The sequence below is a fragment of the Triticum urartu genome, chromosome 3A, assembly GCF_056163025.1.
Source record: "Triticum urartu cultivar PI428250 chromosome 3A, HENAU_Tu73, whole genome shotgun sequence".
Lineage (NCBI taxonomy): Eukaryota > Viridiplantae > Streptophyta > Magnoliopsida > Poales > Poaceae > Triticum > Triticum urartu.
In genome coordinates, this window is record NC_141875.1 from 625,035,682 (window position 1) to 625,044,081 (window position 8,400).

Sequence of the window (8,400 nt, forward strand, 5' to 3'; positions counted from 1 at the left end):
TCTGGACACGAACTGACTCCAGCTGCCGTTCTGAGGAATGGGGATGAAACCATTGATCTGTCCAGCGATGAAGATCTTGGTGATGAAGCCCTTGAACAGCTGATCAAGAGCAAGCAAGAGGCAGAGATCTTCAATGATCCGCCCCTCTTTGACGTTGACATACTGAACAATTTCATTGATGAATGGTTTAATGATCAAAGCCTCAGTATTGATGACCTTCAGCTGCCAATCAGCATAAGCGTCACGTTTCATGGAGCCATTGCAAATGAACTGGTTGTGGCTCAAAAAATCGTCGAGTTGAAAAACAAGATTGGTTTTGAGAAGGCGCAGTTCAAGAAGAACATGGCAAAGCTCAGTGTGGCAGAAGTTCAAAGCTTCAAGATGATGATGAATGAGCTCAAGAAACAGTTTCACAAGAAGCGTGAAGAAGCTAAATGCTCAAAAGAGCGCATGAAGTACTTTGCGCAGAAATGCGTTCAAGCTCACAATGAGGCTGAGAAATGCAAGGCTCTAGGGCATCCTGGTATCGACCCCAGAATGGCTGCCAAACAAAAGAAGAAGTCTATTGCGGCCCGAACTGAAGCACCAAGGCAGGAAGAACCTCGTATTGTCTTCCCTGCCTGCATGACAGGCTCGAAGCCTAAGATCCCCTCGGTAGCTTCATAACTGTAAAAAAAACTAGGGCAGCTGAAGCTGATGCCAAGAAGCGTAAGCACAAGGATGCTTCTGATGATGCTCCATCCAAGAAGAAGCTAAAGACTAAGTCTTCAAAGAAAGAGTGTGCGGCTGCTGCCTCTGAGCCCCTTGTGGTTGAGCCAATTTCTGTTGCCCGTCCTGCCTCCACGAGCCAAGAGCGTCGTCTAGTGATTCATGAGCCTGCTACCACAGAGGCTCCTGAAGATGAAGAAGTACCACCCCACCACAGCTGAAGACATTGATCATGATGACAATGTTGAAGATGATGAAGTCCTTCCTCAATTTGAGCACCACATGGTATTATCGCCTGTTCATACGAACAATGAACTCATCAGTATTGGCCGTCCTTTGACGCCAATCACTCAGGATGCTTCGTGGGCCGATCGTCCTCAACAAGACAACCCCATTCTTGATGACACTCCCAGAACTCCACCACCTCAAGACACCACTCCAGTGATTGACAAAGATAACTACATGGTCCAGACCACTCCGTCACCACAGCCGTCGCCCGCTTTTCGCAGGCTTCGCAAAGGCCCGAGGACACAGGTCGCCATGTCGAGCATTTCAGAAGGGGAAGTGCAACAAAGCTCAGTAGCACATCAAGTGTTCCCTGAAGCCACCCCAACTGTGAATGTCTCGGAGTCTGAAGCCAAAGTTGTTGAAGACATTCCGGCTGCATCAGCCGATGAAGATAGAAGAGGAGAAAGGGTTGTCACACCCCCTACCATTGATCAAATCATTCTCGAGGAGGATGATTCTGTGCCCGACCCTCTTGTTGTTGAAGAAACGGAGGTTGAAACTACTGAGACGGCCACAACAAATGATGTTGAAGCCAATGACATTTTCATGGCTGAAGATTATGTGGCGCCTGAAACTAATGTGGCGCCTGAAGCTAATGTGATGCCTGAAGCTCAAGTACAACCTGAAGCCACTGTTCCATCTCCAAGGCCTCACACAATTGAACAGGCCTTTGATCATGGACCTCAATATGATTATCATGTGGAGCAGCGACCCCAAGTTCAGAAGCCAAAGCCAAGGCTGCCAAGGCTTCCAGGGACTACTACATCGCCTGGATCGTTCAGCGTCAACAGCTTCAGAGCCCACAACACCTTCTTTGATAGCGCCAAGAATCCTTACTCAAAGCCAAAGACCTCATCTGATCGATTCTGGAGCTGTCAGCAGCGCAGCTACTACTCTTGTATTATATACAATCAAGGGCGAATCTTTCCCCACATGCGCCTTGATTGTGAAGCTATTGCTGGGCTGCCCTGTCTTGAAGAAGCCCATGACTGTTTCAGGAAGGTTGGTCTTCTGCCCTTTGTCACTGACAAGGAGCACTAGAATGAAGAACTGCTGCTGCAATTCTATGCCACACTTCATATTCGCGGCTACAACAGGGATCCGAAGACATGGGTTCTTGAGTGGATGACAGGTGATGTGCATCATGAAGCCAAAGCTCAAGACATCATTGAGCTCACTTCCCTGCCCACTGCAGACGAATTCTATGAGCCTGGTTGTCAGCGTCATCGCGAAGAACTGCAGAGCATCTTCCAGAGGCCTGAACCCAACATGAGCGAGATGCTCAGCATGATGAAGCCATTGCCCCAAGATGCTGAATATCCCAAGGAATTCTTCATCAAGGACCTTGAGTACCTGCCCCGCACAGTCTACCACATTCTGAGACGTACTCTGTTGCTAATCAAGGGATATACTGCTGAAGCCAAACTTGAGGGAGCCATGAAGACTTTGGTATTCTACATTGTCAATGGCATCAGATTCAACACCCAAGATTTCTTCATCAGACAACCTGCTACATCTCGGATTGATCTGTTTGGCCTAAAGTTTTATGCTCCATGGGTGATGCGTCTCATTAAGCTTCACTCCATTGTTGACTATCAGCCCTCAACACGCAATCATCTGATATTTCTGCCTGAGGTTGATCTGTCTGTCGAAGCCATCTACCCAGAGCCTGCCAAAACGCCTCTATGTCTTCAAAATGCTGATCATCAAAGCTTCACGCAACCAATGGAGGGGATTCATGTTCCAAATGTTGCAACTCTTGCTTATCCTCTGGCTGGCAATATGCGTGTGCCCCATCATGTAAATATTGAAGCCACTGAGAGTACAATTGCTCAAAGGCCTCACAAGCGTTCTCGTGCACTCAATGACCGAGAGCTTCTTGTGGCCTTACATCATAAGCAGGATAAGCATCAGGACTGGCTAAAGCGTCAAATGCAGAGTATCTTGGTGGACGTCAATCACATCAGAAACTTGGCCACCAAGAACTCATTTGTTGCCCATGAAGCCTGTCGGAGGTCCTGGAAGAGTCTCACACTACTATGCCCTGAAGAAGATCTTCGCGAAGATGGCTTCGCTGAGGGTTTCAAATTTGACTCCACTCCTCCTCGCAATGCAAGCTGGCGACGCACTTCATCCATTGAATATTCCGAGTATTCATCTTCGGCTGCAACTGTCGTTGCGAGAGTCGTTGATGAAGAAGACGATGCCACTTCACCAACCATGGCTTCACCGTGTCTCGACCCTGCACCAGGCCCTTCTGCTCCACCGAACTCCAACATCGACCCTGCGCCTTCTACTCCTTATGGGAACGAGTAGATGCTCTATGTCTTCAAACCTTTTTGGTCCTTACTAACAAAAGGGGGAGAAGCATATGAGTTGATGGTCTTCAAGCGGGTCCTTATGGGTGGTTGCTATATTTTGCCAAGTGTTTACAACTCTCGTCTTTTGATACATTTGGTTCCTTGGGTTGTAACACTTAAACTTGATGGTCATCTGCTACTTTTACTGCCATTGTGTGATGTGATGATAAATTCCGCATGAATTCATTCCGCAGACGTCCATTTTTCATTATGCATATCATTATCTTCGTTATATCTTTATATGCATGATGAATTGTCTTCATAAGTTGAAGAGGATCTCCACAAACTAAAATCTGACATGTGCATCTGCATTCAAAAGGAAACTACCTATATGCACATCTTTAGGGGGGCCTTTTGCCACTTATGAAGACAATGCCTTAATCCTTAAACTTTCACATACTTTTATCCCCGTTGAAAACTTCAACCAGTTTGTCATCAATCACCAAAAAGGGGGAGATTGTAAGTGCATCTAGTGCCACCCCTAGTTGGTTTTGGAGTATTGACGACAAACTTGGTTGAGGGACTAATGTGTTTGTAAGAATTGCAGGATAAAACAAGTAGTAGTCCCTCATTGATTCAGTTTACCTACCAGAGATGACCCCTAAGAATGTGTGAAGACATTGAAGACAATGGTGGTCCGTGAAGATATTCACAAGGAAGATTATGGCTCAAGAAGGCATTCATATGAAGACTATGGAGTGTGAAGACATAGTTGTTTTGTAGTTCCTTTTCTTCTTTGTTGAGTCGTAGGAACCACTGTACTGTTAAGTGGGGTCCAAGTGAACAAAGTCAGAGTGACTGAAGTGATGCTCAACCAAATCCTATGTCTTCGAGCGAAGATAGTGAGAGCAAATCTTATCCAGAGCTGGATGAGTCAGCTTTACTTGTAGCCCAAGTCAAGCTGTCGTGTGTGTTTGAAATCTGACCGTTGGACACGTGTCAGTTCCTTAGTGACCCAGGGTCATTTCAGATAAATCAGGTCGGGTTGCCTCCTCGCTATAAATAGCCCACCCCCTACACCATAAATTGATGGCTGCTCAGAGTTACTGCACGGCTTTTGTCGTTTGAGAGCAACCCACCTCCGAAGCATTTGAGAGAGAAATCCTTGTGAGGACAAAGCCCTAAACACCCAGAGCCAAAGAGTGTTAGGCATCACTGAAGTCTTTCTGTCTGCGTGATCTGAAGACTTGTTACACTTGAGGACTGTGAAACCTCCAGCCGGTTAGGCGTCGCGTTCTGAGTATCCAAGAGTCATTGTGGATTGCCGGTGAACGAAGTCTGTGAAGTTTTGGAAGTCTACCTTGAAGACTTACCAGAGTGATTAGGCGAGGACTGTGTGTCCTTAGCTCAAGGGGAATAAAGTGAAGACGCGGTCTTCTGAGTTGAATCTCAGCCTCCCTAACCAGACGTATAGTTGTCACAGCAACTGGAACTGGTACAACAAATCATTGTCCTCACCAAGCAACTGGTTCTATCCTTTACCTCTCTTTACTTATAGTTTGTCTTCGTGAAGTCGTTGCCTGGTTGCATGATCTGATTGACTTCATTGTGTGAAGACTGTTGTTGTTTGGCTTCATAATATCTTCCATCCTGATCCATACTACGTAGCTGCTGATAGTCTTCATGCTTTCACTTTATTGCTTACTTGATTATGGCTTGTCTAGTGTAGTCTACCTTCCGCTGCATACCAATAAGTTCATTTCTACTGTTTGTCTTCAAAGCCCCCCTTGTTTTGAAGACTTTCATAAAAATCGCCTATACACCCCCCCTCTAGTCGATAACTAGCAGTTTCACGGAGCAGAAAACTAAATCAACGGGACTATTCTGCCACATACAAGCCACATGCACAATGCAGAATCAAAATCTTGACGCAATCACCAATCTCTATTGCTATTGCTATTCACAGGTCTAGCATAGGAGCGACTGCACACACACAAACTTTCAGAAACTGCCTTGTTTTCAACTGCAAAGCATCTATCTACTCCTGATTAGGCCTGAGCCAGACGACTATTCAAAATTCGATTCGGCTGAGATTTCATGTACCACCTACCGCTAGCTGCTGGGAATTAAGCTTGCTCTATGTGCAAAAAAAGTGTGCAATGGTCGCAGTAACCTAAGGTAATGCGGTGATTACACAAAACTGGGCAGGCACTGTTGTGTGTTTTCAATGTGTAGAAGATATAAAGTGAAAACCAAATGAAAAGCTGAATGTCAGACACTAAACTCATCAAATCATGCTCCAAATGGTGCACAAAAGACCCGGCAGATTACTGCGCAGGAGAGTGTTATCAGTGAATAATAAACCATCAAGTGCATTCCCAGAAAATTGCTCCATTAGATATACCAGCAGACTAATTGGCAATACATGTCCTTGAAAATCGTATTAGTGAAAGTGTCTTCGCGGAGTCAGTTACCAGTGCCAACAAATCTATGAATTGCATAGTAAATATATAGCATCATCATTCCGATGTTTTACACGATAACAACATATAGGCATGTTGTTGTACATCACGCACCAAAGCACCGACAGGTACCTGCTGCTGCACCAACATGATTTTACTGTTACTACTTACCTTTTGATTTGTTAAGCACATTCCGAAAAGAATAAATCATTTTCACTTCGCAAGGCCCCTTGCTTTGGGAATAGGCAAACATCTATACTCCTTTTTCCAAGTCATAACATTAGATCGAAAATTGCGTCGAAATTCTCTTGGTTCTACTTCTAGAGACGCATAAACTCTAGACAAAAATTAATTATGCATCCCTGCTGGTCCAGCATTTACAATACAAACGCAAAATTATTTTAGCATCTAGCAACAAACAAACAAGTACAAAAGATGGTGTTTTTCATAACCTCACCAGAGATGCAGAGACCAAAAGGAGGGTGATTCCCCTAAACTGATTAGTGGCAGTGCCACTCCATGCATATCCTAAAGAAATTATGCTTCTTGACTGTCTTTTGACGCCTCTTCCGTTTCCAACTCCTTGACTGCTGCTATGCGGCTGCGGATAATGCCCTTAAGGCATAATCCACTGCCCTCCATTTCCTCCAGGAGCTTCTCAGCTGTTCTCCAGTCCATAGACTTCAGACACAATGACTGGATGAGTTCGTTATACTCATCCATATTTGGCTGCAACCCGTCCTCCTTCATCTGCTTTAGGCACTCCAGGGCCTTCTCGAACTCCTCCATCTTGCAGTAACCACAGATCAGCATGTGATAAGTAACCCTGCTTGGTTTTGGATGGATCTTCTTAGCTTCGCGAAGTAGAGAATGAGCTTCATCAATCATGCCTCCCTTTGTGTAGCCACTCATGATCACACTGTATGTATAAACATCAGGGCGCAGCCCTCGGCTCTCCATCACTCTTATCAAACCCTTTGCATCCTCCATTTCTCCCTCTTTAGACAATCCTGTGATGACAAAGTTGAACACTGCACTACCATGAGCTGGGCCAAGATTCACCATCCTCATCAACAGCTTCTTTGCATCCTTCACATTCTTCATCCTGCACAAACTATGTATAACAACAGCAAAGAACTTGCCTGCATGCTTAAGAGACTCTCCTTTGTATTCAACCAGCAGCTCCAGAGCGGTACTGATGGTCTCATCATTCTTCGCCAATGCACCAACAAGGAAATCCAAGGATGATGTAGGAATCTGAACCTTCTTCTCCTTTGCTGCTAGGTATACTGAATGTGCCTCTGTTACCTTCTTCCCCTGGCAAAAGAAGGTCACAATCTCACCAGTCTTCTTCCCATTAGGGAAGCACCCAGAGCTAATCATCTTCTCGCAAAATCCCCATGCAGCACCAACCATGGACTTCTTTCCAACCGCTTGAATCGCCAGATAATAGCTGTCACCGTCCGGAGTACAGCCAAACTCACTGAACTTGTCAAGCACCTCTAGCGCCGCCTTCGATTTCTCGAGCTTCCAGAATATTGCTAGCACTTTGTTCAGCAGTGGGGTGCTCAATGATCCTGGCACACTTCCCATTTCCTTCACCAAATCCTAGAGCATGTGTGCGTCCATCTCATCAATCTCAGCTGAATCAGCAACCTTGCTCGCGACAATGTCAAGATTGGCAAGGTTCTTGACATCAGGGTTGTTCTTCCCGGCAGACTTGAACAAGAGGAGTAGCTTTTTACTAGAGCAGTTCTCGGCGGAGAGGAGGATGGCGGCTAGGAGCGGCTCGGTGAAGTCAATGACCATGTCAGCGATGGCGGTGGGGATCTGGTCCTCCGGGGTGGACTCCACGACGGCGCGGACGCGGGCGACCTCCTCGTCCCTGGCTTCGGGATCGGCGGTGTCGGAGGAGGCGGTGGAGACGAAGATGTCGTCGGCGTCGCCCGCATCCTCCTCACAGAGCACGACCAGGTTGTCCTTGTCGGCCTCGGTGGGATCAGCCGATTCGGATATGGCGCCGGGCGGGAAGGCGAAGGGGTCATCCGTGAGGGCCTCCGCAGCGGAGGAGGGGGCGTCCGGCAGGGCCTCCGGAGAGGAGGAGGAGAGGAAGCGGGAGAGAAGGCGTGGTGGCGGGGGTGGGGCTCGGGCCAGGCTCCTAAGTGGATTTGGCTGCGGCGGTGGCGATCTGGGGACGGACGAGCGGAGCAGGAGGAGAGCACAAGCTCGCGAACACAACATCGTAGTCGTCGGTGTCGGCGTCGGCGAGGTGCTGTGGTGGTTCTCTTGTGTGGTGGAGACGCGGAGTACGGGAGTTGAGGGAGAGAGGCGGTGAAAGGTTTCGCATTAGGGTTTAAGGCCTTAATGGGCTATTGTTGGGCCACACGTACAATTGATGGCCTTTAAGGCCTTAATGGGCTATTGTTGGGCCACTCGTACTATTGATGGCCATGATGCCCATCAAACTTATTTGTGCTAAGTAGTTGAATTTCAGATTCTAAAAAAAAGTAGTTGAATTTCAAGACGTTTCTAAAAAAAAGTTGGATTTCAAGATGCTCTGAAAAAAAAGTTGATTCTGAAGATAGTCTCAAAAAAGTTGAATCTCAAATTTCTCTTTTAGAAAATGGTTAACCCTGGAAAAT

At 46.7% G+C, this 8,400-nt stretch overlaps 1 pseudogene; it reads right to left on the reverse strand.

Moving 5' to 3' along the window:
• Positions 1–5,588: 5,588 nt before the first annotated feature.
• LOC125548928 (uncharacterized) lies at positions 5,589–8,105 on the reverse strand (annotated as a pseudogene).
• Positions 8,106–8,400: the final 295 nt, after the last annotated feature.